Source organism: Eleutherodactylus coqui, chromosome 2 (assembly GCF_035609145.1).
Source record: "Eleutherodactylus coqui strain aEleCoq1 chromosome 2, aEleCoq1.hap1, whole genome shotgun sequence".
Classification (NCBI taxonomy): domain Eukaryota; kingdom Metazoa; phylum Chordata; class Amphibia; order Anura; family Eleutherodactylidae; genus Eleutherodactylus; species Eleutherodactylus coqui.
The window spans coordinates 220,443,480-220,471,223 of record NC_089838.1 but is presented as its reverse complement, the minus strand read 5'-3'; the positions used below and the strand labels follow the sequence as shown (position 1 = coordinate 220,471,223).

Genomic DNA, 27,744 nt, shown 5'->3' with positions numbered 1-27,744 from the left:
ACCAATCACAACGCAGTTTTCGTTTTACCAGATCCGTTAATTAAATGAAAGCTGCTCTGATTGCTTGCTATGGGGCAACAAAGACAGCTACTCTTTTTTTATGGTTTTGATAAAAGAGGCTCAGTGTTTTTTGGGATAATGATATAATTTTGTGGCAGGTTTTTATGCCAAATCCAGAAGTACATTCAAAAAGAATGGGAAATATAAAGGAGGGACTTAGATTTCTTCCTGCTGGATCCACTTCTGGCTTGGGCAAAAAAACTGCATGAAAAACTGCAGTGGCGTTCTTTCAAAAAGTGCTGCCTGAAACCACCATAAAAGAACTATAAGGCTGGGTTCACACGGGGCGGAAATCTTGCGGAATGTCTGCAACATGACCGCATGGAAATTTCACTAGATTTCCACAGCTGAAGACCTGTGGGTTTTAAAACTGGCTTATTCCGCTACGGCCATCTCTCCCCATAGGGAGGAGCCCACAGCGGAAACGGCGATACAATTGACATGCCGCGGCTTTGAATGCTGCGTATCATGTCAGTTTCAGCGCGCCATGGCCGCAACAGACTGTCTGCAGTGTGTTTACGAGATTTTTGCAAATCTTGTCCACTTTGCTGCTTAGCCTTGGGCTTAAGACTGCCCGGACATTCCGTGGCAATTCCACCCTGTGTGAACCCAGCCTAAGGGTACCTTCACATTTAGAGTATCTGTTGTGGGCTTTCCCCGGCAAATAAACATCAAATCTGAAGTGGCCAAATCCACACCTAAATGGCACATATTTGACCTTGGAATTACCGAAGGAAATGCTTTGGATTTTAACCCTTGTATTTTAGGGGTTCGAATCCACAGCATAAGGGCTCATTCACACGAGTGCATATATGGCGCGTTTTTATGCCCGACTGTATATACGTGACCATCTGAGCCATTGGTTTTCATTGTATTCGTTCACATGAGCGATTATACGGCGCGTAAAAACGGCGACCTGCTAAAAATAGAACATACACGACCGAAATACGTGCCGACACATATACGATGGCCAAAAAGATCGTTCTGAAAGTATGAACAAGTGAGAATACGCTTACTAGCTTTGGCCGTGATTGCTGGAAAACATCCTTTCTGGCGATTATACGCCACAGACGTGCGAACACAAATATGCCTACGCTCGTCCTAAATCTGCACCATAAATATAGATTCAACATTTAGAATCCACAGAGTTTTACAAAAACTCTTGCTGTTTTGTTACAGAGATTTTCCTCTGCATGTCAAGGAGATTTTAGAAAACTCCCCCACATGGCTTGTACTGCGGAATGTGGAATTTCCACCACATGTAAAGGCGACCTAAAACTACATGTAGTCGTTTTTTCTGACCTTTTTTGTTGGGAAAAATAACACTGGATAAAAAATTGCATGTGTTTTTTAATGATGTCTACCATTTTTATAGTTTTTTTTTGCCATTTTTAGGTACCCTTTTTTTGTTAGTCATTTATTCCCTACAAATAAGACTACAGGAAAAGCCAGAAAAACGCCATACCATTATGATTAAAAAATAAATAAAAAAACACCAAACGTGAAAAAAAAAATGCCACTGCCAAAAACCCACAGTTTGTAGTAGGTTTCAAAATCCCTTGTCGATCTTCAGATAATATCAGGATACCACGTTATTTATGCAAAAAAGCAGATGAAGCAATGCCTGTGACAGCTTGAAGAGTGCTGCTATTTTGCACAGAAAAAACTTGTGATGGGAGTGTTTGACACATAGTGTTTTTGTGAGTATTTTTTTGCACCAAGAACCAGATGGCCAGATGTTAACTGTAGGTCACTAGGGCAATTCTGAAGAGTTCAAGGTTTTTTTAGTGGTGTCTATCCCGTCACTCGTCACGCTTTTCCTCAGGTCATTGGCATTTTCTTTACCGTTGCAGCAGGCCGTAGGTTTGGAGGTTTTTTCTATGTAATTGATTACTATGTAACCGTGGTTCTGTAATGTTTGTACTTTTGTCTTTCTGTATCCCCCCTGTCTATGTAAGTGCTGTGGAATATGTTGGCGCTATACAAATAAAGATTATTATTATTTTTCTTCTTCTATTCTTACATAGAGAAAAATCTTCCAGAAATAAATGCATGTAAAAAAAGTGCATTTTAAAAAGTGCTACCCAAACAATGCCCCTAAAACCCCATCCGCAGTAGAGGTTTAAAGCATTGCTGGCTTTCTTCTCCACTAAAGAGTGTGTGTGAAGAAATCTTCCCCATAGCATTTCAAAAAGCTAAAATAAATTAACTCTAAAAATGTGTTATTCAGTTGATCACAGTATATAAAAAATGCTGAGCTGAAAAACTGCTGCACTCTTAAATGCTTAATATGCAAACCTGGAGTTCTGCAGCAGCAGCACAGCCATTCATCCCACTGCCAACACTTGGCACAAGAGTTTGAATTCTAAATTCTGCCCACACTATTCAAATCAAGTGTTTTTAATCTTATTTACACTAATTCTAAGTCCGTTATAGCCTGCAGATGTTATAACCCTCATCAGATGCTATCCTGTGTCAGTTGCCTTCCTTCACACTTTTTTTTCTAGCTTGTAAAAATTGCCATAATTTTATGTTTTTTGCTAGCATTTTTTGCAGCCTGTTTTTACATATATGGCACACTTACGTTATTTTCAGGTGTTTTTTTCCATTGAGAAGTCTATTGGAAAATGCCTAAAGTAACACAAACCTTGAATATTTTAGGGCTCATGTACACAGGTGAATTTTTACTGCGGAATCTGCGGGGGGTGTCTGCCAGAGGATTCCGCAGCAATGTCTGTCCATGGCATACAATGGAAAAGTGATTTTTCATGCATACGAGCAGAAACCAATTCCGGTTTCCACTCGCGGATGAAGAATCACAGTTTGCTCTATTTGAGAGCTTTGAAGCTTTGAAATCAATGGAAGCCGTCCGATCCGCGGCCCTTCCACAATTATCATTGTGGAAAAGCCCTGGAATCCTAATCTGTACAGTTCATGTGCGCCCCACCCGCAGTACAGAAAAGACAGGTACGCAGGGTCATTAGCAGGGAGCACAGGTAGATTCCGTGCAGAATTCCCTTTGCTGAACCCGTGTGTGCCCATGTGCAGGCTGCCTAATAGCAGAGAAGCTTGTTTTGGAAATGGTTCTCCTTATCTCACATGGTGAAAATTTCATAGAAAGCCAATACAACTTGTTAAGGAATCTGTTCTGCATGCAATTAAACCATTTGAACATTAGATCAGTGTTTCTCAACTCTAGTTCTAAAGAGGTCCCAACAGATCATGATTTAAGGATATCCTCTAGAGTCAGACATGGCCTGTGATACCATTCTGTACGGCCTCCAACCATCCTGGCATAGAAATGCTGGTCTGTGTGTGGCTGCTCACATGTAGTGTACAGAGAGAAGAGTGGCACATAGCTCACGGGCAGAAATGGGCAAGTAGTAAGGGCGCACTGTGTAGCCATCTATGGGTCTCCCATTTATCAGTAGTACATTGTCGCACTCCAGAAAGGTGTATGTGAGTCACAGGTGGCCTGTGAGTCTATAACTAGACTTTCCCTCGCCGGGGGCAAGTTATCAGTTTGGTGCCTTCCCCCCAGATGCAAGGAGTCGGCGATAAAGTCACCAACATCTGGGCCATGTAACTACTGCAGTCACTCACCGACTCTATTCTTCCAATGATTAGCTACAAAAGTCACATCACCTGGTGTTAGTGACATCGGTGCTCTGCACCCAGAAGTCCAGGCCAAAGGAGTCTGCCAGCGAAACAGCAGCAGAATAAAAGTGGAGAAAATGAGTATTTCTTTTTATTTTAATATAGCAGAATGAATATCTTATTCAAAACAAATGTTTCCGCATAACCCCTTAGTGACCAAGCATACAGAGCTGTGTGGGGGCTTGTTTTTGACAGGATGACTTGTAGTTTTTGTTGGTAGCACTTTGAGGTGTAAACGACTTTTTACTTGCTTTTTATTCTTGTTCTGGGGAAGCGAGATGAACAGAAAATAGATATTTTGTGGCATTTGCATTTTCTTTTAATAGAATTAAAGGGGTTCTGACATGAAAAAAAAAATTATACTCACCTTGCCTGGCCAGGACCGATTGCCAGGCATGTCCCCTCCATCCGGCTTCTTTATCTGTGGCTTGTAGAAGCAAAGCAGGAGCGGTCAAAATGACCGCTTACTGCTGTGCTCCATCTGTCACCCACTTCCGAGGTGAACGGAAGGGCCGCCCACAGCAAGCACGTCACAAGCAGTGCTTGCTGTGGGCGGCCCGTCTATCCTGGCTGAACTACGAGATTCTGCGCATGCGCAGTGGAGACGCAGCCCGTCCTAACTCCTGTCAGAGGGCACCTCTCCACTGCACATGTGCGCAATCCTGGAGGGGGGTGGCTCGTCGGAGGAAGAAGAGGAAGAAGACTGCCTGCTGGGAGATGACCCCCTGATGAGGACAACAACAACAGAACACAAGGTAAGTATTAGGTTTTTATGCTTTAACAGCCATAAATCGTGGGTTCCCTGTGTCCATTAGGCAGACCAGGGAACAATGGCTGGTAAACCATAAAAACATTATTCGTGTCAGAACCCCTTTAACCGTACTGCATAAATAATGTAAGATTTTATATCAGGGGTTATTACCGGTGTGGCGATACAAATTATGTGTAGGTTTTTTTTCTATATGTAAATTATTGTTTAATCTGCATAGAGAAGTGATCAGATGAGCAAGTGCTTATCTTTTCACTCTTTTTCTGGGGGAAAAGACTCCTATATGTGACAGAGAGCAAATATGTTCTCTGATTGATAAGAGGGGCGATAACTTAAAAAGAATGTCCATGTCACCCCTTCCCTGAGAATCACAGATGGTCCCTGCTTCCCTTGCTTGGCTCTGCACACAGATATGTCAACTGTAAATTCAGTATTCCCAACCCCACTTCAAACGGCCGTACCTCTGATTCTGTAAGCGCTACAAACATGCTTTTGATGTTTTTTTAATCAATCTTTGGTTTAAAATGGTATCAAAAACATGTTGGTAGAGCTGACAGAACCGCAGCTACAGCCGTTTGAAGTAGAATTAGCTTCATTTCTCCAAAACTGTAATGCCCTTTGTCTGCAGAACCAGCTCTGGTACAGAATAATGGGGGAAAACTTTTTTTTTTCAATTTACAAAAAAAGCCACAGCATAACAAATGTAAAAAAAAAGTTAAAGGGTCTAAAAACTTTCCAAATGTAATGTATTAGCAAGTTCCTGACTTTGCAAGTCAACTACCGAGCTGCACATACTCATTTGTGAAATCTTGCATACATTGAATATTGTATATAGTAGTGTAGTTAAACTGTTGTTGGTGTGCATTTCTAAAGAATAATACATCCACTAATTTGTGATAATTTAATGATGCCTGGGTGGAAGCAGTTACTACTTGAGCTACCTGAAATACAGGTGTGTGTGTGGGTGGGACTGTAACTTGCTTCATCTGGGCTCTGAGTAACGATCTGATTACCTGAAAGTAGGGGTGGAGTATGAGAGTGTAACAGGTTTGTATGTTGCAGATATTATTTGTACATCTTGTCTGCCAGTTTCCTCCTTGAAGCATTCCTGCATTGCAGTGCAGGCGGACTTGTGTGTAATCTCCTTACTTTCTCTTACTGGATAGTCTGGTGTTCCTGTACTGAGTGAAACTATGCAGTTTCGATGTGAGGCCGCATTCTGGTATGTACACCTACTAAACGCTGAGCGATAAGAGTGAACACTCCTTGCTTTCTGCTCTACGTTTACACAACTTGGATAGATAAACAGTCAATGCTTAAACTGTCTAAGTGTATTAATACAAATCTGTTCTCTATGACTGTTTAACATCAAGTAGAAATGTACTGAGGTGGATGGCACACGCGTAGCTGCCAGCTCTTGTGGATATTGGGACCATAACTCTATATAAGAGACCTTTTAAAGCTACTGTTGTTGCTCTTCTGCTTCCTATCAATAATTAATAGTTGTGTTTATGTTGTTTGATGGCTCAGTGTGCTCTAGTAAAGAAGAGACACTTCTTTCACAACTTTAGGATACCCGTAGGAGACCAATCCTGGTAAGAATGTGGAAAATATGTGTGCCTAGGCAATGGTTAATGTCATTGGCATCCAGAAATTCAAATATAGACTGGTGATAAGGGCTTTGGCGCCTGACAAATTCCACTGAGAAACCACATTCGTCTTTCGCTTGGATATTGTAGTCTTATGCCTTGTTTTAAATTCCTGAGTTGTTAAAATGTTGCTTAAAAACTATATTTACAAAGTGTTTTATACCATTTTATGGCTTTAAAAAAATGACAAATGTTTGTCCAAACGGATACTTGCGCAAACATTTGCGACTTTTCTCCCTTTTGTGCCAGCCCTGTCACTTTTCCAAAACATGTGTAGAGCTTGTCAGAAGGGGGTATGCATGGCCACTGGACTGACAGATTGATGTATAATTAACACCAGGTCAGACCTGACATACATTTCTGAGAATGCACATATGGATGCTGGGATGTGCTGAATACATGAAGAGGCCTGCGATTCTTTATGTATTAGGTGCGCCACGCACTGTGCGCTGGAGAAAATCATATGAAGCACAGCGTTGGCAATGCCAGACTCAGTTTATTTCCCCCCTTTTTTTTTTTTTTACTTGGACTATAAGGCCTCCTTCCCACGAGCGTGACGGGCTCCGCCGCGTAATATTCCGCAGTGAAACCCGTCACGGCGCCCCCCAGAGACCCCATACTTACGAGCGGAAGATAGCGTGAAGACGCTTCCCCGCCCACCGCCGTCGCGTCATGTGACACACCCACCGCGTCACATGACGCGGCCGGCCGTGTCACGTGACGCGCCGGCCGCGTCATATGACGCGCGGCGGTAGGTGGGGAAGCGTTTTTTCACGCTATCTTCCGCTGGTTGCAGCTGGAGATAGCGTGAACAGACGGCTTCCATTGACTGCAATGGAAGCCGTCAGCGCGTACACCCGCGGCAAATAGAACATGCTGCGGGTGAGAACGGGAGATTTCACGGTGCGTAATTCCGCGGTGGAATTACGCATCGTGAGCATTGTGCTATTAGGTTCAATAGAACCTAATAGCAGGGGGCAACGCAGCGGATTTTTGCCGCGGATTTACGCGGCGTAAATCCGTTCGTGGGAAGGAGGCCTGAGTCCGAGTTAAAAGAAAGTAAGCCTGTGTGCACATTTCTGTCCGATTTTTGGACCAATTTATCGGATGGAAAAGGTGTCTGAATACAAGTAGCCTTAGGTGTTTGCGGTAAATAGAGCTGTATGTTTACTAAATAAATCAAAACAGAGCTACATTTATGAATTGCGTTTGATTTTATCAGGGTTGTTTTGGCATATATAAGGGTGCATGCTGTATACTACTATAATAACATCACTACCGAAGCCCTAAATCCTTTGACTAGTTTCCTTTAAGGCCCATTTACAGGCATAAGATAATCTTTCAAACGACAGAAAGATTGAGAGATTTAGCGATCTTTTTGCATAAAGTGTTCATGAATCCTAGCAGTCACAGGAGAGCAGGACATGTGAGTCTCATTCTTGAGATGGATGGGGGTTTCAATGATGAGACCCCTACTGATCAGCAAGTTATCCCCTCTCCTGTGGACAGGGGATAACTTGCAATTGTGGTACAACCATTTAATATTGGGTCAGCTTCTGCACAAATGGTTGTATTGAAGCATTTTTGTCCTGTCCAGTAACCTCTATGTGTCAATTTGCCCTGATTCCATCAATGTGGTTTCTCCACTGTCCACTATGCCTATCTATAAAAAAAACTCAAGAGATATAGCTTTGCTAATATTTTATAGAGAATATGTGTTGCTAGTTTTCAGGATATACAGCTGTACGTACGTTTTTCTGGAATACTATAGGTGTAAGAGCAGTACACAGAGCATAAGTTTTCAGTACAGTCACAGGGTTAAGAGAAGTTGGGGGGCCCCAAGATAAACTTTTGCACCTGGGCCCATGAGCCTTTAGCTACGCCCCTGCAGTCACAGTTATTTAGTTCTGACTGACTAGGATTGATTAGTATTTAAAATGTATGGTTTTTACAGAGAGCGAGAACTTGCTCGCATGAGCGAATGATGACAGAGGTCGCTCGTGCTGCCAGTTCATATATGTAGATAAATCATTTACATTTCATTCGCTTGATCATTCAGTCGTTCATTCACTGTACCAGTGAATATAAACGATTGCGGTTCAATCGTTAGCCATGTTTACATTGAATGATTATCATTCAAATTTGCACAATCCAATGATTTTTGTGAACAATAATCACCCTTAAGCTGAAATGATGGCTGCATTGTAGATTGGATTATAGTTACATTTCATTCTGAGGACTCTTCATTATTTGATCCTAAACGCTGATATTGCGTGGTACTTAAGCCTGTTTAGTCATTTCCTGTCAAGTGTCATAGGTGTAGCACAACACATAATAAAGCCAAATCTGTAGTAATTAAGTAGAGAGATACTCCTACAACTTGTCATCACAAGTGTACATTTACGTAATACTCTGAGTATTCTGACATTTATTGGTTTCATTTATCATGACTCTTGTTGCCATAGCTTTTGTTTACTACTTGCATCACTTGATGACTCCTGTTCCAAGAGTTTCACTTAGTTTAGAGGCCGCCGTGTGCCGGGATACGCAGATGATTTCTAGTCAAATTCCACATCGATTTGCAGAAGTGCTGTGGATTTTGCTACTAAATTTTCCACTGTGAAAACTTTGCAGCTAGCTGTGAACATAACCTGAAGGTCCTTGTAGGGATGAACATAAATTGTAAGACCGTAGTACAGTCACTGTACTCCGCTGTGTTTGGACGTCCCGTGGAGATGAATGGAGAGGTAGGGTGCACACATGCCCGCTAATCCATTCATATAGGTGTGACGACTCATGACCCTTGTACTTGTGGTGGTCTCAGAGGTGAGACCCTCAGTGATCAGATACTTATCACCTGTCCTCATAGTTGGCAAGTTGCTATGGTGGGACAACTCAGATGTTGGTCATTCTAATTACTGCTTTGGCCATTTAGAATCTGAAGCACATATGCTAACACTTGGCCAGTTGCTTGTAATTGGTAGTGAAAAGAAAGTCTACATAGGTTGTTTATATGGACAGCACAAGAAGTTCATCATAAAGAGCAATAGATTTGTCATATTACTCTACCTTTCTTGTTACATTTTGAGTATCACAAGAACAATAATGGAGCAGTCGTAGCACGGCATTCTCAAACTGCATAATAAGGCGGCCAGAACACAGCAAAGCCTGATTCCGCATGCAGGAGCCCGCGGAGTAATCCGATCCTGACCACAGCGGTCGTCCGCGCGTACCTGTAATTTAACTTCTATATCTGTACTGCGAACGGACCCAACAGCTCACTGTCGGAAATGCACAGTGCATTTTTTTTCCGGATGTTTATTTGACTTGCTACGCGATGACACGGAATCCTCGACAAGTCCGCAATGTTCATTGCGGATGGGTCACAAATCGGATAGCTTCCATTGACTTCAATGGAAGCCGTCCATGCAGACTCCGCACGAAAACGGAGCATGCTGCAATTTTTTTTCTTCCACTTGCGGAAACCGCAATTGGTTTTCGCTAACGTGCAGGAAAAAGTGTTTTCCATAGCATGCTATTGACGGTATTTGCTGCGGAACCGCAGTGCAGATGCCGACTGTGAATTCTACAATTCAAATCCGCCCATATGCAGGTGGCCTAATCTTTATTTCTGTAGTGCCGACATATTCAGCAGCACTTTCCAAATCAGAGGGAACATGAATGAAAAAGGACACTAGAGCATTGGACTAATAAATCATGAACAATGATTCCACGTGACGGGGCGGAGCTACGCGATGACGCGTACAAGGGGGCGGAGCCAAAACGCCGATGCTGCCGAGCGGAGCCGAAGGGAGAAGACCGCACAGCGCAAGCGCGTCTAAAAAAGCAAGAAGACACCGAAATTAGACGGAACCATGGCGACGGGGACGCTAGCAACGGAGCAGGTAAGTGAATAACTTCTGTATGGCTCATATTTAATGCACGATGTATATTACAAAGTGCATTAATATGGCCATACAGAAGTGTATAACCCCACTTGGTTTCGCGAGACAACCCCTTTAAGGACTGTTAGAAAATAGGGGTGACACAAAAAGTACAAGTGCTTGTTCTGTGCAATGGTTCAGCCATCTTTTTAATAGGGTGGTACACATAAAACTGTAAGACCAGGTCACCAGCCAATATTTATATATGTACAGATGTCAAGTGCATTGAGATATAGACAATACGGAAGGATGAAGCGGTCAGATTCTAAGGAGGAATGTAGACGAGAGAAAGGCTGAGAAGAATTACATTAGGGAATGTGGTATGCCTCCCTAAAGAGATGTATTTTGAGGGTACACTTAAAACTTTGTGAGTTGGACATTAACCTGTTCAGGATAGCGCATTCCAGATAACTGGTGCAGCTCAGAGGAAAATCTTGGAGATTGGAGTGGGAGGTTTGGATTAAGGAAGAGTTTAGTGAAAGGTGATTAGCAGAAGAGAGATCACAGGTAGGTGACCTGATCAATGTGAGTTATAATATTAGGGATAATTTGGGTATTATTACCATATATTTCCAGTCTTATTTTAATTCAGTGAGTTACATCTAGCTACGAGTGTGAGGAAGTGATATTAAAGGAGTCTTAAGAGTGTTTGGCTGCACAGTATTTGTCTAGTGCATATTGTCATACTTTGAATCGCTTCCATAATACATAGCTACTAAAGGCTCATTGCCCTGACCTGAGGCAATTGCATTCACTCCAAGTTATGCTGCATGTTCCTTTATTTATTGTGTACCAAACTTTAATTAAAAGAAAATGCTGGAGTTATCGAGAACTTTTTAGGGTTCATTATAATGCACATGTTTTCTGTAAATCTCATCTTGCCTGCTGGGGGCCATATTTGGTTGTGTGCACTATGTGGCTATCATTTGCTGTGCTATAACAACCTTGCCATCACTAGCTCGGTCTGAGCTGCGCCCTCTCCAAATACATTAGATATTTATACATTGCTCTAATCAGTTTGATTTTCAGGGACTGTTCTGAAGGGCAGGCAATGAGATAAATGAAACAATTATGCCCTACTCACCTGTAAACTAGACATGCCCAGTCATCCCAATCCCCATTGGTCTGGTCACAGAAGCTCCTGTTGCTCATCGTTCATGTGATCACTGTAGCCAATCACTGGCTGCAGTGGTCATGTGTGTGAGAATAGAATATAATTGGTAGGTTAGTAATTGGCTGCAGACATCACATAAAGAATGAATTGCACAGGACTGCTGCAGGAACTTCCCGGAATGGAGCAGCAGGAATTGGGGTTGCTGTGCTAGACCAAGGGGCTCATTAAATGGGTAAATACTGTTGTGTTTTTGATTATTTTTTTTTATTTTAGCCCATTTTCTGCCCTTAGGAATTTTTGTTGTATAAGTATTGGTTAATTTGTTAGCTCGAAAATGCATTGAATTGTTGCATTCACGTGACAGCGGCATTTCTGCTGCAAAAGCCTTCCCAGCACATTGCGCAATTCCCAATTGTAAGGAGGTTGCATGCATGTGACTGCGTGTGTCAGGTTACACAGCTGAATATTATGTCACCAAATCTTTACATAGTTGAGAACTAAGGTCAAAGTTTTCCACGGCTCTTCCTGTTGTCAAACCACCATGCTGAAATGTAATCTAACATGTCACTGTAGCAGTAAATTGCTGGCCACAGTGCTAACATCACTATGAACACATGGCACAGGACAACGTCCTCATGCTGCCATGATAAAAGGGATACTTAGAGGTTAGAAAACCCTCTTAAACATTTTCCTTCTGTCCTCTGAGTGAGGGCACTGTGAGTACAGGATGCCGCACATAGGCAGGAAACCATTAGAGAGCTGGGAATTTAGAGAAGGCTCTCGAGTAAAAAGCTTCTCGGTAAGACTTGCACATTATTAAAGCTGGTACCCCTGTTGCACTGAGTGCTTCACAGCTGAAATATCGGGAGCTGTCAGATCATAAAACTCAGAGCGCTTTAGACGCTGCTTTTAATCAGCAAAGATTAAAACACTACTGAGTTGTCTACAGCGCGGAGCGTTTCGTGCCTCCATCTTTTCATCTTATAACCGACTACCTCAGGCAGAGCCGTTTGCATCCATATTTCTAAGGATTATAATAAAGCCTGGAAAGCATCTGCTACAAGTGGAATTACTGCTCTATTCTCAGTAACTGGGCCATTTTTTCTTAGTCGACATCATTAATTGCAGGTAATATCGCAGTAAAACAATACTTGAGGCTTTATTCACACCACAAGGGCACAATTGTAGACTGACTGTAGCCTTGCAGCTTCCCTTCCTGTCAGAGGCGTAACTTGCAGCTTATGGGCCCCAATGCAAAACCTGTAACAGGGCCCCCAACTATTATGCTTTATTCATAGTACTGGGCTTCCTATATGGAGAAGAGAGGCCTTATGGGCCCCCTAAGGCTCCTGGGCCCAAGTGCAACTGCACCCCCTGCATCCTCTATAGTTACGCCCCTGCTTCCTGTACTTGCTCCACACTAGCAGTGCATGCACAGCCCTCCATAAGTTTTCTCATGCTTGAAATGTCTTAAAAGTTAACTCCATTCCCTGAAATTTGGGTGTTTAACATTCTATTAGATACTCCTTAGCAAAGCTGCAAATTGCCGCTGTTACAGGTAGAGTGTATGGCAACAAAATGTCAGTTTGCTGTCAGAATTTTGAAGGATATGGAAACGCTTGCATTGATTTATTTTTTTTTTAACTAATCATTTGCTTCCTAAGTGCAAATTTAAGGAACTTTCAAAATAGTATTTATTAAAAATGTACTACTATTTTGCTGCTGCAAAATCTGTGACTTGCACTGTGACTCCAGTAAAGGCCCTATTAAACACAACGATTTTCGCTCAAAAATCGCTCCAAGCCATCTTTTGAGTGATAATCGTTGTGCCTATCTGCACTGACATCGTGCAGTTTTCGTTAAACCAACGCTGATCTTTAAGCGTGCTGAAAGATCAGCGATCAGTTATCAAAAATTCACAGAGGGATACAACTGATACTATTGTTTCAGCTGTAACCTGCCCCCTGAAGAAAGCTGGGTATGAAGAACACAGTGGTCCAGCTGTGTTTTTTCATCCCCCGCTCGGAGTGTAACAGCCGGGCGCTCCAGGCAGAGAACAGCTGGATGGGGAAGACAAGCGGCCCCGCTTGTCTTCTGCATCCCCCGCTCGGAGCGCTCAGCTGTATAACAGCCGGGCGCTCCGAGCGGGGAACAGCTGAATGCAGAAGACAAGCAAGCGGTTCCAGTGCAAGGTGATCGCTCAACGTTCTTAACGATCACCTTGTGCTGTAAAAAGCACACAACGATTAGCGCTCAAAAGATTTTTTAATTGATAAGCGTTGTGTCTAAATCAGCCTTAAAGGGGTTGTCCCGCGGCAGCAAGTGGGGTTATACACTTCTGTATGGCCATATTAATGCACTTTGTAATGTACATTGTGCATTAATTATGAGCCATACAGAAGTTATAAAAAGTTTTTTACTTACCTGCTCCGTTGCTAGCGTCCTCGTTCCCATGGTGCCGACTAATTTTCGCCCTCCGATGGCCAAATTAGCCGCGCTTGCGCAGTCCGGGTCTTCTCCTGTCTTCAATGGAGCCGCTCGTGCAGAATGCCGGCTCCGTGTAGCTCCGCCCCGTCACGTGCCGATTCCAGCCAATCAGGAGGCTGGAATCGGCAATGGACCGCACAGAAGAGCTGCGGTCCACGGAGGGAGCGGACCCCGGCGGCCATCTTCAGCAGGTAAGTATGAAGACGCCGGACCGCCGGGATTCAGGTAAGCGCTGAGCGGTTTGTTTTTTTAACCCCTGCATCGGGGTTGTCTCGCGCCGAACGGGGGGGGGGGGGGGGGGTTAAAAAAAACAAAAAACACGTTTCGGCGCGGGACAACCCCTTTAAGTTTAATGGCAGGGTGAGGTTGCAGTGCTACACAACGATCTTTGTAGCCTTGGATTTAGAAATTGCAACAGGAGGGAGTACATGGTTTACCAGAGAGAAGGTAAAATGCATCCAGGGAAGGTAGATCATACAAACTAAAGTGTATTAGTGTAGATAGGGATGAAAGCACACACAATGCAGTCTTGTAAAGAGGAGCATCGGTATCTGTCAACGCAAGAGATCTGGTGCTGCAGAAGGAGAAATCAATCCAGAAACAAAGCTGTACTCCTAATACAAGACTGCTATTGAAGGCAGCAGCATTCTGGACCCACAGACCTTACATTCAGTATGTAATACCGTAGTAAGAGGGACAGGGCCACATGAAATAATAATCTTTATGTAGCGCCAATATATTCCGCAGTGCTTTACAAATCAAGGGAAACCTATACAAAATGAGTCATGGCGCACAGTATTAAAGTGATGCGAAGCTTGAACAATAGGGGCAAGGGTTCTGCTCAAAAGAGCTCATAGACTATAAGGAAGTATAAACATAGATTCTCACATCTTTATGTATATATGTCTAGTATTCTATCACCAACCTTCTTTGTGAATAAGCAGATAAGAGGTGCACTGGTAAGGAGGAGTCGGGTTTCCAAGGCAGAGTGTAGAACCAAGTTAGATGGAGAAAGGTTAAGATTCGGGAACATGCTAGGCCTTCCTAAAAAGATGTGTTTTTAGGGCTCGCTTAAAGCTGTGAGCGTTAACCTGACTGTCTGTGGTACTGCATTCCATAGAAGTGGTGCAGCCGAAAGGAATGATGGTGGTACCACAAACTGAGATGGAGATATCAAGCTGAGTGATGATGGCCAGAGAGAGGGACTTAAAGGGCTTGTCTGGTTACTCACATCCTGATGATAGGAGGTCAAGAAAGTGACGCTGCAGCAGTCACGTGATTTCCTGTGACATATTCTGTCACAACAAAACCGAGGACCGCAGCGGGCTGCAGCACTGGATCCCGGCGGACGAAGATTGGTAAATATAGCCGTTTATTATTTTCATACATGGGTCCTATTGAAATGTGTTGTCCAGTAGCTGGACAACTCCTTTAATGGTAGTGATATGGAATAGGGTTATTAATGCAAGTAGTAGGGAAGAAGAAGAGAGGAGCCTGGAGGAGGAAAAAAGTCTGAAACTATGAGCAGATTACAAAATGCATAAACTGTCTTTGATATCAGTAGAATTATTCTACCAGGATGCAGCAAATTTACAATTCCACTTCAAAATCTGCATGGTGGCTGCGCAGATTTTTGTGTAGAATTTTCTTGGTAGAATAATTCTGCCCATGTGAAGGCGCCCTAATGGGTTAGATACATGAAAGGAGGCATGAAGATTGCAGCCTGAAACCAAGTGGTTACCTTGAGCTAAAAAGGTTGCACTGACATACCAGAATCATTTTCTCCATGTCTAAGATCGTCATAGCCTTTAAATGCCTCTGCAGCAAACTCTAGTAAAAGGCACACTTTCAGTCAACACTGGAATTGTCCCTCATTAAACTTCACATGGCCCATTGGATGGGATTTCATAACACTGCGTGACATAACCGAACATTCCTGTAGCATATATTCACATGTGGCAGACTTGTAGACATTTTCGGCAAGTGTTTCACACATTTGAATGGGGTTTATAAACACACCATAATTATTTTTTCACTACACCAAATTATATTTTAAGCCTTCTTACTTTTACATCTTGCTGGCAAAACAAGCTGCTTGAGGGTTCCAATGCTGGTAAGATTACATGCAAAGCTCATGTGATTTGTATGCGACTTCAGTTCATTTCCCACTGTTTTCTCTCTACATCTTTCTTTCAGAGCAAAGAAAATACTAGTTGTATTTAGGAAAAAGTCACATGACCGTGGCATGTAAATCACATTGTAGCACTTAGTGGACTGTGGCAGCTGCTTTTAAAACTAAGTCAGATGATAATTAGCCTTACGTAGTGAATGTTTAATAATTTCTGTACTTTTTGGTTTAACTATTAGTCACACCTAAGTTCAGACTACAATATGGCAAAAAAGGGCTAATGACAACAGCTCTGGTGGTCTGCTGGTTAGCATTTGATTTCCTGGTGGTCTATGGTAGAAATGGGGTGTAAGAAATGATTCCATAAAATGAAAAAGTGTATTGGATTTTAACAAATGCCTTTGATTTCATCCTGATTCTCCTTGGACCTAAATACAATGCCTAGGTTGTTTTTAATGGGTGCAGTTGTATAGGGGGCTTCTTTGCTCTGTCACCAGGGTAAAAAAATTGACCAGGATCATGTGACTCCCCCCCCCCCCCCCTCCATGCATACATGGGAAGTTATACAAATGATAGAACAATTGCCTAGACCCCCAGTGTACTGCTATACTTGGTGACAGGTACTCTATTTGTGATGACTGGTAGCCTGAAACTAAGAAACCCTATATGATTTCATTATTAAGGTGGATCTGTCATTTAAATGTCTTCATGTACATAATAGCCGATACTAAGCAGTTTTTAAATAGGTTTTATTAGCCTATTCTGTACGTTTTTTCTTCAAAACGCCACTTCTGCTGTGCAGCTAGGTGAAGACGTAGCTAGGGAAATCCATATATAGCTAATGACATAGCAGACGAGGGCGCTCCAGCTGTGCCTGCACTCTTCTCTCTACGTACTGTCCAAACCTCTCTAAGCCGATCACCCAAGATTGCATTGCAAAGGGGGACTTCTCAAACAAGATGGCCAGTTTGATATGATGTAACGGAAAATCTGCAACAGAAAATCTGGTCTGAAAAAGGGTGGACTTCTCACACATGTGGTGTCACATCCGACTTGAGCGTAATGCACACCACACCCAGGACAAACAGGAGTAGAAGGGAAATGCACACAAAACAGACACCAAAACAAACTTAACAGTAAACGGGACATGCAAGCAGACCTCCAACAATGACTGACGCGGAAGGAATAGCTAAAGTACATACAAGGTATTGGTTTATACTTTGACCAAAACAGTTAAGCTCACGAGCCCACGACAAGGGTCCCTATTGTCTTGTGAGTCCCCACTCTAACAAGACGCCTTAAGCCCCAGGGAGTCCTGTCTGTAAGCGGGGCGATCGTACCAGTAGGGACAGCCGTACGTTGAAATCTAAGGGCCTGGTTCGCCACTGATGGTCAACAGCATACAAGCAGAACAGGACACTCACTGTCCACACCAACAGACAAGCGAATCCCACCCAGAACCCCATGCATGCAGTAAAGCATGACTTCAGACACCAGGGATCTGGGAGGGAATGTGGAGAAAGATTAATGGCCAGTACCCTATAGCAAGAAGGGCTGGTATTTATGTGCAGCAGACCGCTAGTGATTGGCTGACTGGAGAACTCCACACCCAGCCAGCGCAATCATCCCACACCTGTGCCAGTGTGCTTCTGGAAACCCATAGAACTACAGGTCCCAGGAGCACAACGTGACACGTCGGCTTTTGGAGAGGTTTCACTGTATATATTTTGGACATTATGCATAGAGAATGGATGAGATTTATTAAGCAAAACCACCAGAATCCTAGCACAAATTGTGCCAAAAAAGTGGTAGGCATGCCATGTTGTTTTGTTGTTGTTGTTTTTTTTTTTTTGGGGGGGGGGGTGTTTAACCTCTCACTGGACAGTTTTGAAAAATCAGGAAATTCTGTCCAAGTATTTTGGGATCTTAAAATTTCTATATCCTAATGATTTTTCTGGTAATTTACTGAAAACTATGCAAGCATATAATGTGCTTGTGAAGATGGATCTTTCACACAAAGAACCATAAGGGTAGTTTAACACGGCGATCGCGATGTTGCTGCAAGAAAATCGCTTCAAAATTACGTCTTTGTTCCAGCGATTTTTGAGCGTAAGCACCTTTCCTCGAAAAAACATCACTGCTGCTTGTGATTTTGCAGCGCGAAAGTCAAATCGCAAGTTCGTATGTTAGGATGCAATAAAAAGGAGGCTACAAAGGGAAACATGGGCGATTAAAAAAAAAAAAAAAAAAAACGCACAAAGATACGGCATGCTGAGATTTTTTTTAAATCCTAACATCACAGGAGTGGAAATATTGAAAATGTGAAGGAAACCATTGAAAATCATTGGTTTCATAATTCTGCATTTTTTTACTTACTTTCACATTGTGTGAAAATCGCGCGATTTTATTGCCTTTGTGAAACTATCTTAAGTTTCCATCTTTGGATGGACTCACATCTGCATCGGGTGAAGTTATGCTTTCCTGCTCCAACCGAGGAGCAGGAACAGAGAATCCCCGTGGTTGAATGGCTCTGTCTCAGGACGGAACCCAACAGCGCCGGACCGCCCTTATTGACTATAATGGGGTCCATTCGGTTTCCGGTCAGCGGCTTGGCTTTTAGACAGAATAAAAAGTGCTGTATGCACCATTGTCTAACGGTATTTTGAACCAGATCTGCGGCATAACCTCCAACGCACCGGCCTTCAACTATCTAAAAAGTGGGGCGTTATGGGCAACTTGTGGGTGGTTTAGGCCGCTCTCACATGAGTGGTTTTACAGCACGCTAAAATGGCTTTCTAACGCCTCCATTGATTTCACTGGGGCCTCTCAGATGAGCAGACCGCTTTTCGAACTCTATTTAGGTGCGTTTTTTTTAATGCGCCACATCACCCATTGCAATGACGGGGAGCATTAAAAATGCTGTAGAACGTGTTTGAGAACGGCGTTAGAAAACGCTGTAAAACGCCTGTGTGAGAGCGGCCTTACCCTGCATCGTGGCTTGCAGCTTGTGAGCTCAGCCTCAGGAAAACACTGCAAAATGTATTTTACCGCAGAAAATATTCGCCACCATTTGCCAACTTGCATTTTTTCTGTCACGTTACCCCGTAGCAACAAAGGTTACACATGCGTAAATGTTAGAACTATGCCAGCCGCTGTTATGTGCCCTTTTCAACTCCTTTTTACAGCTGTGCCCCCTGTCTCCCCTCTCCAGTGGCAGGCTGTGCCCCCTGTCTCCCCTCTCCAGTGGCAGGCTGTGCCCCCTGTCCCTCCTCCCCTGTGGCAGGCTGTGCCCCCTGTCCCTCCTCCCCTGTGGCAGGCTGTGCCCCCTGTCCCTCCTCCCCTGTGGCAGGCTGTGCCCCCTGTCCTTCCTCCCCTGTGGCAGGCTGTGCCCCCTGTCCTTCCTCCCCTGTGGCGGGCTGTGCCCTGTCCTTCCTCCCCTGTGGCGGGCTGTGCCCCCTGTCCTTCCTCCCCTGTGGCGGGCTGTGCCCCCTGTCCTTCCTCCCCTGTGGCGGGCTGTGCCCCCTGTCCTTCCTCCCCTGTGGCGGGCTGTGCCCCCTGTCCTTCCTCCCCTGTGGCGGGCTGTGCCCCCTGTCCTTCCTCCCCTGTGGCGGGCTGTGCCCCCTGTCTCCCCTCCCCTGTGGCGGGCTGTGCCCCCTGTCTCCCCTCCCCTGTGGCAGGCTGTGCCCCGGCATCACTCCCTGACACGGCTCTGCGGGCGGGAGGCTGGGCTGTGTCCTGCTCCGCCGCTGTTTCCCGCCCTGCTCCGTCCCACGTGTAGGAAGGCCGGGGAGAAGGAGGAGGAGGGTCGGCAGAGGGAGGGGAGGTCTGCGGGCTGCAGCTCACTGAGGGAAGAGACGCAGTTTTCTCCATCCGCCGGCCGCACACGGGCTGCTCGGTGTATTCGGTGTGGTGGGAGCAGCAGCCGGCAGGACGCGGCGGCTCGTCCCCACGGACAGCCCGGGACGGTGCGCGGCAGCCGGGAGGTATGCGGCACCCCGCTCTGCCCCAGTGTCTAGACAGCGCGCGGTGGTAACACAACCCGGAGGACGGAGACTCCCCGGCGCAGGTAAGCGGCGCACACCCGGCTGCCGGCCGGCCAACTTCCCGGGGACTTGTAGCGGCCGCCCGGTGTGCTGGGGGAGGGCTAGGAAGTGTCCGGGAACTAGCCCCAGAGTGACAGCCATGTCCGGGAACTAGCCCGAGAGTGACAGCCATGTCTTCCCGGCCTCCGCAGACAGCTGGGACGGTCTGCACTCTTACTACATGTGTCTGTTGTTCTCTGTTATCAGCCTGTGGGATCAGTTATAGGGTGCCCTGACTGTGCCCTTATCAGCCTTCACCAACTTTCTGCCACCACATAGTATAATGGAGTGTGGATGTTCATAGAGGGTAAAGATAGGGGGCGCTGCTGCACCCACTGACCCAGGCCATAGGATTAGGGGGTGACATGAGCGCCAGGACAGCCGGGGCTAGTATTTACATATTGCATCTGATGCCCGGTAACTGCCAGTATTGGAGCGTCCTGTGATGGCGAGCGGATGCTGCCACGTATTGCGTGCGCAGGTTTATACATGGGCAATGCTCAGCGCCAATCTCACATTGACTTTCACTTGTGCCTCTCACAGCGAGCGAAATAAAGATTGTGGCATGCACTATTTTGGCGCTTATCACACGTGCCAAGATATGGGGATTGTCAGCGTGCATCAAGTACGTGTGGCACTGCGTCCGCCGGCGCTAAGACTTCTAACGTGAAAAGGGGCGATTTGATGACAAGTACTCATTGGGCAACGTGGCGCCATCGCTGTATGATGGTGAATGGGGTTGTGGGGTAATACGGTCGCCAAACCAGCTGCGTTTCACCCCGACCCCACCTTCTGTTACGACTGCGGGTTCGCTCACTTGGCGTTCTGGCTTTCCATCTCTGCTCCTTTTTGTCTCAGAGAGACAGAATTAAGCGGTTCAAAAATTTTTTTGCTCCAATGGTTATTGAATTTTTTTTTTTTTTTTAAATTGTCTTCCTTTTTGGGTTTTAATTTTTTTTTTTTTTTCTAAACGGAACAAATGGCGCCTTCTACAGAGTGATTTTGGTAAAAACCCTTATGGAATGTAAACTTTTTTTCATTAAAAAAAAAAAAATTTGATCAATGTGGGGAACGGAACGTTTAATTCTGTCTCGGCTCCAGAGACTGTGCTGGTGTGAAGGAGCCCCTAGCAGGGTGACACCGCGGTCAAAGGTCGCCATGTCTCCCTGGCATGTGACTGAGCTGCAGGTATGCTTACATAACACGGATGTTCTCGGACACCCGGCCCCTTTATTTCGTGTACCTTGCTCATGTAATTCTTGCCTGTGACTCATGAGGTTGTGACTGTATCCACCGCTGGAGCCCATAATACATATATATAATACTCCCATTATATCGCTGATTACTACCCCTGAATGCTGTATTCTTCGGGTCTAGTAGTTCATCCTTCCATGTACGGCTGGTTGAGTTTCTTGGGTCACGCCTTTTGGCAGCTGATTATAAATGACATTGTTTAATTATTGTTTTACTGTGGAAGCAAAATTACTGGTTTTAATTAGTAATTAAAATAACAGTGCTGTTTGTTAAGGTATATATTAGCTGGGGTACAGTACAGTGTGCTGCGGAGCTGTAATCATCCTAATGGAATGTGCGTGACACTATACAGATGCAGCAGAGCTACAGCGTGAATAATAGCTCTGCAAGCTGGCCGCACATGGTACTCACCAGCCCGGCTGGAAACCTCTGGCCATATCTTATCACGTGTCACTGAGGCATGTGGCACCTAACTGATGTCATTAATGCCTACTTGTTTACCCTCAGTCTGCACCCATTATAAAGCCGAGCAGTAATATGATCAATGATCTATATTCTGCATGTATGTATGTAGGAATCGCTGATCGGTACTAGATGTAGGTGTTGGCAGAGCTGAGCTCCCGGGCTTCAGTCTCTAATCCACAGCCATGTAGTTGGGTGCTATGGTGACAGTTCCTTTGCACTGATTTAGCAGCATTAATGGTGGCTTCACGCGGTGTATGCACTACTGCATGCGACTCAGCGCAACGTATTTGCGCTATGAACTTCTTCTTTGCCCGCGTATTGGTGTGTTTTACTCTCCTTTTTGTACTCGCAGGGTATGTTGTTGTTTTTTTTTCCGCACAGGACACTACACCCCAATTTAAAGGGCTATTTAACAGAATTGGTTCCAGATGTGTTTTTTTTTTTTTACCAGCAGAATTGCGCATATCCAAGTGCACGAAAGTAGAGCATGCTGTTTTTTTTCCGCATGCAAAAGTAGTCGAATGCGAACGAACCCGTTGTGCGCAAAAATCATGAGGATATGACTCATTCACTAAGATGGCATGTTCTATCTCTGGACCTTGCCCATTGCTTTCAGTGGGCCATTATAAAAGATATTGCATGGCACTCGCATGCTGAGTGATGTGAATGCGATACAATGTTTCCTTTTGATTTCAGTGGGAAACACTTGTGATCATTTGACACATGTGCAACATGCAATTTCACAAAAGTGTGAAAAACGTACATTAGCAAGTGCGATATCCAGCTAAACTTCCTGGTCCGATATCGCGCTCGCTCATTTGTATGTCTCCTGACTCGGTTGTGATGTCACAGATTAGACAAGATTGTAACATAATAACATCCATGTACTTGCACACAAATACTAGCACTGTCCATGTGCTTTAACTTGGACAAGAAACAACACACAGCGTGTTCACACATGGCCGATTTGCTGTGGAGTGTCCGCAGCGAACATTCTGCAGCAAGTTTGCAAATGAAAGTCTGAATAAAAATCTCCATTTGGTGTGGAATTCGGCCCCTCATTAAGAGATGGATTCCGCAGTGTTATGGTCAAAGATTGCCACTAGTGTGGTTCTGATAACAGCAGTGTATCCAGTGCTGAAAATGTCATGTTGTGGAGTTAAATCCCGCGCCGCATGTCTATTTCCACACAGGTTTTATGCATTTCCTTTTTTTCCTGCAGCTTGTGGATGGGATTTTGAAAATGCAATCAAGGGCAGCAAAGAAAATCTGCGGCAAATCTGCCCATTGTGAACTTGCCCTTTACAGATCCATGTTGGGAAATGATAGTATCATGGACCTCATATATGACTGTCTTGGAGACTGAGTGGAAACCAGTGTCTTGCTTTCGTGTAAAGGACCAGACACTTTTTAGGGAGTTTACCCATGTGGTGGTTTTACTGCCCTTCCTTTTTATTTATTTATTTCTTCAGCTACGAAAATTATTTTAGCTGCCTTTTTTTTCTTTCCCCATGGCACATAAGGGTAAATGCACACGGGCGGAAATTCCCCGTCGAGAGTTCCCGCAGAATTTCTGTCCGTACATGCTGCCATAGGGTTGCATTGGTTTATACAATCCTATGCAGACAGCCGCGATTTGACCGCGTGAAAACCAGCACGGTAAACAAACTGCGGCATGTCCAGAACATCACCTCTGACACACCGGCTCTGCTCTGCGCATGTGCGCCAGCTGGCACATCACAGAGCAGAGAGAAGACGCTGGAGGAGGTGAGCCGTGGGTTGCTGCAGTGGCATGGGTCGCATCACGCTTTTTTTTTTTTTTGTTTATTACTTTTTGTAACTTTTTTTGTTAAACATTTGTCACCTATGACGTTATATAACACGGATCATCCACATTCTCTTTTTTTTTATTTCACACTTTTCTACTGTAGCATCCACAGGAGCCCCAGTTACAGGGAAAACATCCCCCTGTAGTGACAATAGTCACTAGCCGACCTCATCGGGGTCTGCTAGGACCCTGCAGCTCTGCTGTGACAGAGAGCAGTCACATGATTGCCGGGTCACATAGCGGAAGTAAGACTTTGGCTTTCTCTCTTTAGTACATAGTCCTCATTGAGTGCTATATAAAAATGAGTTATACTCCGGTTGCTATGGATAACAACGCTAATCAATGCCGCTTGTGTTTCTGTTGTATGTGAGTGGTCATGTACAAGTGATGCATATATGCTTGGCACAGTTCATGAACTAAACTCTTGGCTGTAGTGAGACTAATACCCCGGTCATACTGCAATGTCAGTTATTTTACATCAGTATTTGGAAGTGAAAACCAGTAGGGGAACCTACAGAACAAAAGTATAATGGAAAGATTGGCACCTCTGGACCCACTCCTAGTTTTGGCTTTCACGTACTGACCAAATACTGCCATCTTAATGGGGCTAAGGGCTATGTTCACATTTTGGCGACCCTTCAGGATTTTTTTTTACTTTAAGGCAAGAACAGCACAGCTCGGAGTACTATTCTGATGACCAAAACCACAATGGAAAGCCCCGATGCACCCCGTTAAAGGGGTTGTGCCAACATTGACTTGACACTTTTCCATAGGATAGGGGATACGTCTGATCACTTTTGAGACCCCAAGCAGCCCTGATAACGAGGGTCCCATGCCCCTACTTGTCACTTCAACCACGTGCAGTGATGTGGACATTGAATGGAGCTGCGGTTTTACATGCACTGTGCTGTTCCATTTATTTCAATGGGGCTGATGGAAAAAGTAGACTGCAAGCACTCGGCTTTTCCGAACAGTCCCACTGAAAATAAATGGAGCAGTACCGTGCATGTAAGACTGCAGCTCCATTCATAATCCTCTTTACACAGGGATGCATTGAGAAGAGGAGGACATGGGGACCCCTGGTCTTCGGATCAGTGGGGGATTCAGCAGTGACGCTCCCACCGATCAGCTGGGTATCACCTATTCTTTGGGTAGGTGATGTAAATTTTGGTACAACCCTTCTAGTTCAGAGGGTTTCAGTGGCTATGGCTCAGATGTGTTGTCCTTCTGAGCCGGCGTGTGACAAGCTGTAACACAGATGTGAGCAGAGCTTGGCACGGTGGTAACGGGCTGCAGACTAATTTTCATTAATTTGTAAAAATTGGACTATCATCTCTGCTGTCGTCCTTCCTATCTGGCAAATGTCAGTGTCACCGATACAGTATTGATGTCAGAATGCTGTAACAATTAGAAAGTGTGTTCTTTTTGTCTCTGATGGTTGCTATGGCAACGTTCTATTACCAGTGCAGAGATCAAGCTAAAAATAGAAACTTTGTGTTATTTGTTAATTCTTGTCAAAATTACCGATATGTGAGAAGGCAGATCAGACGGCAGGAGAGATCTCTGCTTTGTGTCTGTGATATGTACTACTTGTTGGATCTGTACGGTTTATATTTTTTAACATGTAATTGGCCGTTATCTTGTGTGAGTGACAACCATATTTACCAGGTAACCGCTCACCGCTAAGGTGAGCAGGCGAGTGACGATTAATCGCTACAATTGGTATGATCGTTCGCAAATTGCCACTCAGAAGCAGCGGCTCTGTATTGTCATTTTCTACCTGTCGGTTATGTGCGCAGATGCTTTCCACCTGTCTGTCACCATGTAACCGATGCTCCGCTCACTGGTGCTCTCTGGAGGGTTTCTTTCATGCTTGTCTTGTCCTATGCAAGTTCACAATTGGTGCAGCCCAGGCCCTATGGGAGTGATGTGTAAGGACTGGTCTTAGTTCTGTAATACTAATGGTGGTTAAAGGTATTCTCTCACCTATGGATAGGTGATAAATGTATGATGGCCTCATGCTTGGAGCACTCGGGATCCTGTGAATGGTGGCTCCCAAGTCGTGTATGTAGTGGTGATACAAATGTGACCCCTCCTGCTTACACGCTCCACGGAGATAGCAGAGTGTGGGACATAGCTGCTCTATCTCAGTCCTATAGAACTGATTGAAGTGGTGGTTGCACACAGGCATCATGGGACTTGGGGACCACAATTTAAATGTTTCAGTGAGAAAACCCCTTACAGCACATGAGCATTTTTTTTTCTCATTACCATTTGACGCAAATTGTGAGTAGTTGTACCCTCGGAACTCTCCCCCTACATACTTGGACCTCATGCACACTGATGTGCTCTGTAGTTGAGTGAACTATAATAAAGGCACCTGTAGAAGCGTTCTTGTAGCTCCTGTTTTTTTTTGGTTGATTTCCTTACAAACGCCATTGGAACTGTGCCATCCCATTTGTTGCATGCCAGGCTTCAGAAGCATTCTTCCCTAAAGTGCACTTCTAGGGAAATAAAATCTATCTTCAGCGTAGGACCACAATGCCCAACCAAGATGAGCAGGTGCCCACAGCAACTTATTTTCATCAAAGGTTAGGAAATTAACCAAAAAGATAGTTTTGATGTAACTGCTCTATTTCGGTAGTACTGGTTCTTGTTCACAGATCGTTAAAGCCGCTCGCAGGTGAAGTGAGGAGCCTTTCTGTTTCGGTGACATAAGTGAGGAGGTGGGATATATTAGACAGCAGGTCAATAGTCTGTTCTTGAAGTTGGTTTCTTGGTAGCAGAAAGTGTAATGAGACTGACAAGGGCCACGTTTGGGTATGTTCATGTGTAGTGAAAAAGCCACACCAAAATTTATGACCTTTCTGCATCAGAATTTGTATCCTAAATGTGGATTTTTGGTGCAGATCTGCAGTTCATTTTACTCATTTAATAGAAGGGGAAAGTCTACAACAGATCTGCATCAAAGGCCAAATGTCCACGAACGGATTTGTACCGCGGTTCCTGCAGCTTAGATCCAAGGCGGAATTCTTCAGATATTAGGTTATATTGAACCTAATAGCTTTCCGTCTCCAATGCAGACATGCGGATTTCTGCAGCGGGAAATAAATTGTGGCATGTTCTATTTTACGTGGATTTACGCCGTGGGAGGTCTTAATATAGTATTAATGGAGACCGCAGAAAAACACGTGATCACCAGTGGGCACATTTTGTTTACCACCCCTGTACTCCCGCGGCGTAAATCTGCAGGCATATCCCACGACGGCCGTGGGCATGAGGCCAAAATCTTTAACATTTCTGCTATGCATGAATGAATCCTTATAATAGTTACGGGTCAGAGCTTCTCCAAAATGTCAGGTCTTGCGGGGTGCTCCCAGAAGTAGTGCAAGGAAGGAACACTGGTGAACTGGCAATGGGGTTATGGACAGCCGAGGCTCAATGTATTCGCGAAGTGAAGGCAGCCTGTCTGGTCTGATTCCACAGAAGAGCTACTGTAGCACATACTGCTGAAAGTTACTGAGGGCTGTGATAGGTGTCCAAAAAACGTGCATCACAGCTTGTCTGTGTATGGGGGGGGGGGAGCGCTGCACAGCAACAGACAGATCAGCGTGCCTATACTACACCTACCAACCACCAAAAGCGCTTACAATGGGCACACTTGCATCAGATCTAGACCATGGAGCAATGCAAGGCTGGCATCATGTGGACAGCCGGATATGTATTCACTTGTCCTGGATGCATTATAAGGCCAGCTGTGAGCAGTGTGATGTTTTATAGGGGAACCTTGGGTCCTGGTATACATGTGGATGTCTATTTTGACGAGAACCACCTTTCCTAAACCTTTTTGCAAACACAGAATATCCCTTAGTGGCAGCGATATTCCTTAGGCCTCCCTCACACAGCCGCTTTTTATCGTGATTAGCGCGGCGTTCTGAGTGCCGCGCTAATCGCGATATAACACTCCCATTGTCTTCAATGGAGCCTAGCAGACATCCGTTCAATCGCGGTCCTTTCCAGGGCTGCGATTTTTGAGCGGAGTCTGTTCTGTTTTCTGCGTTTAGTGCACCTCATCAATGATGAAGTATGCTAAACCCTGTGGCCAAAAATGAAACGAAAATCACGGCAAAGTGCCATGATTTAAATGGCAACGCTATGCAGCGCTGCTGTGTGAGGGAGGCCCTGATAAGTGTCCTATTTCAGCAGGATAACCTGCCCTGCCGCACTGCAAAAACTGTCTGGGATTGGCTTGAGGAACGTGACAAATATTTCAAGGTGATGTCCTGGCCTCTAAATTCCCCAGATCT

General features: G+C 44.7%; 1 protein-coding gene across 6 annotated transcripts in view; it reads left to right on the top strand.

The window, feature by feature from the left end:
- The window catches only part of TJP1 (tight junction protein 1), a 330,363-nt gene that overhangs the window by 209,311 nt on the left and 93,308 nt on the right, over window positions 1-27,744 (top strand). The window contains exon 1 of one of the 6 annotated variants that reach the window (XM_066592511.1): window positions 5,562-5,708. The exons of 4 other annotated variants lie outside the window; for them this stretch is intronic. The gene's annotated coding sequence lies outside the window, so the exon portion shown is untranslated. Of the gene's footprint in view, window positions 1-5,561; window positions 5,709-19,629; window positions 19,875-27,744 lie in introns of those variants that run through there. One more of the 6 variants, XM_066592510.1, reaches the window with a different exon arrangement.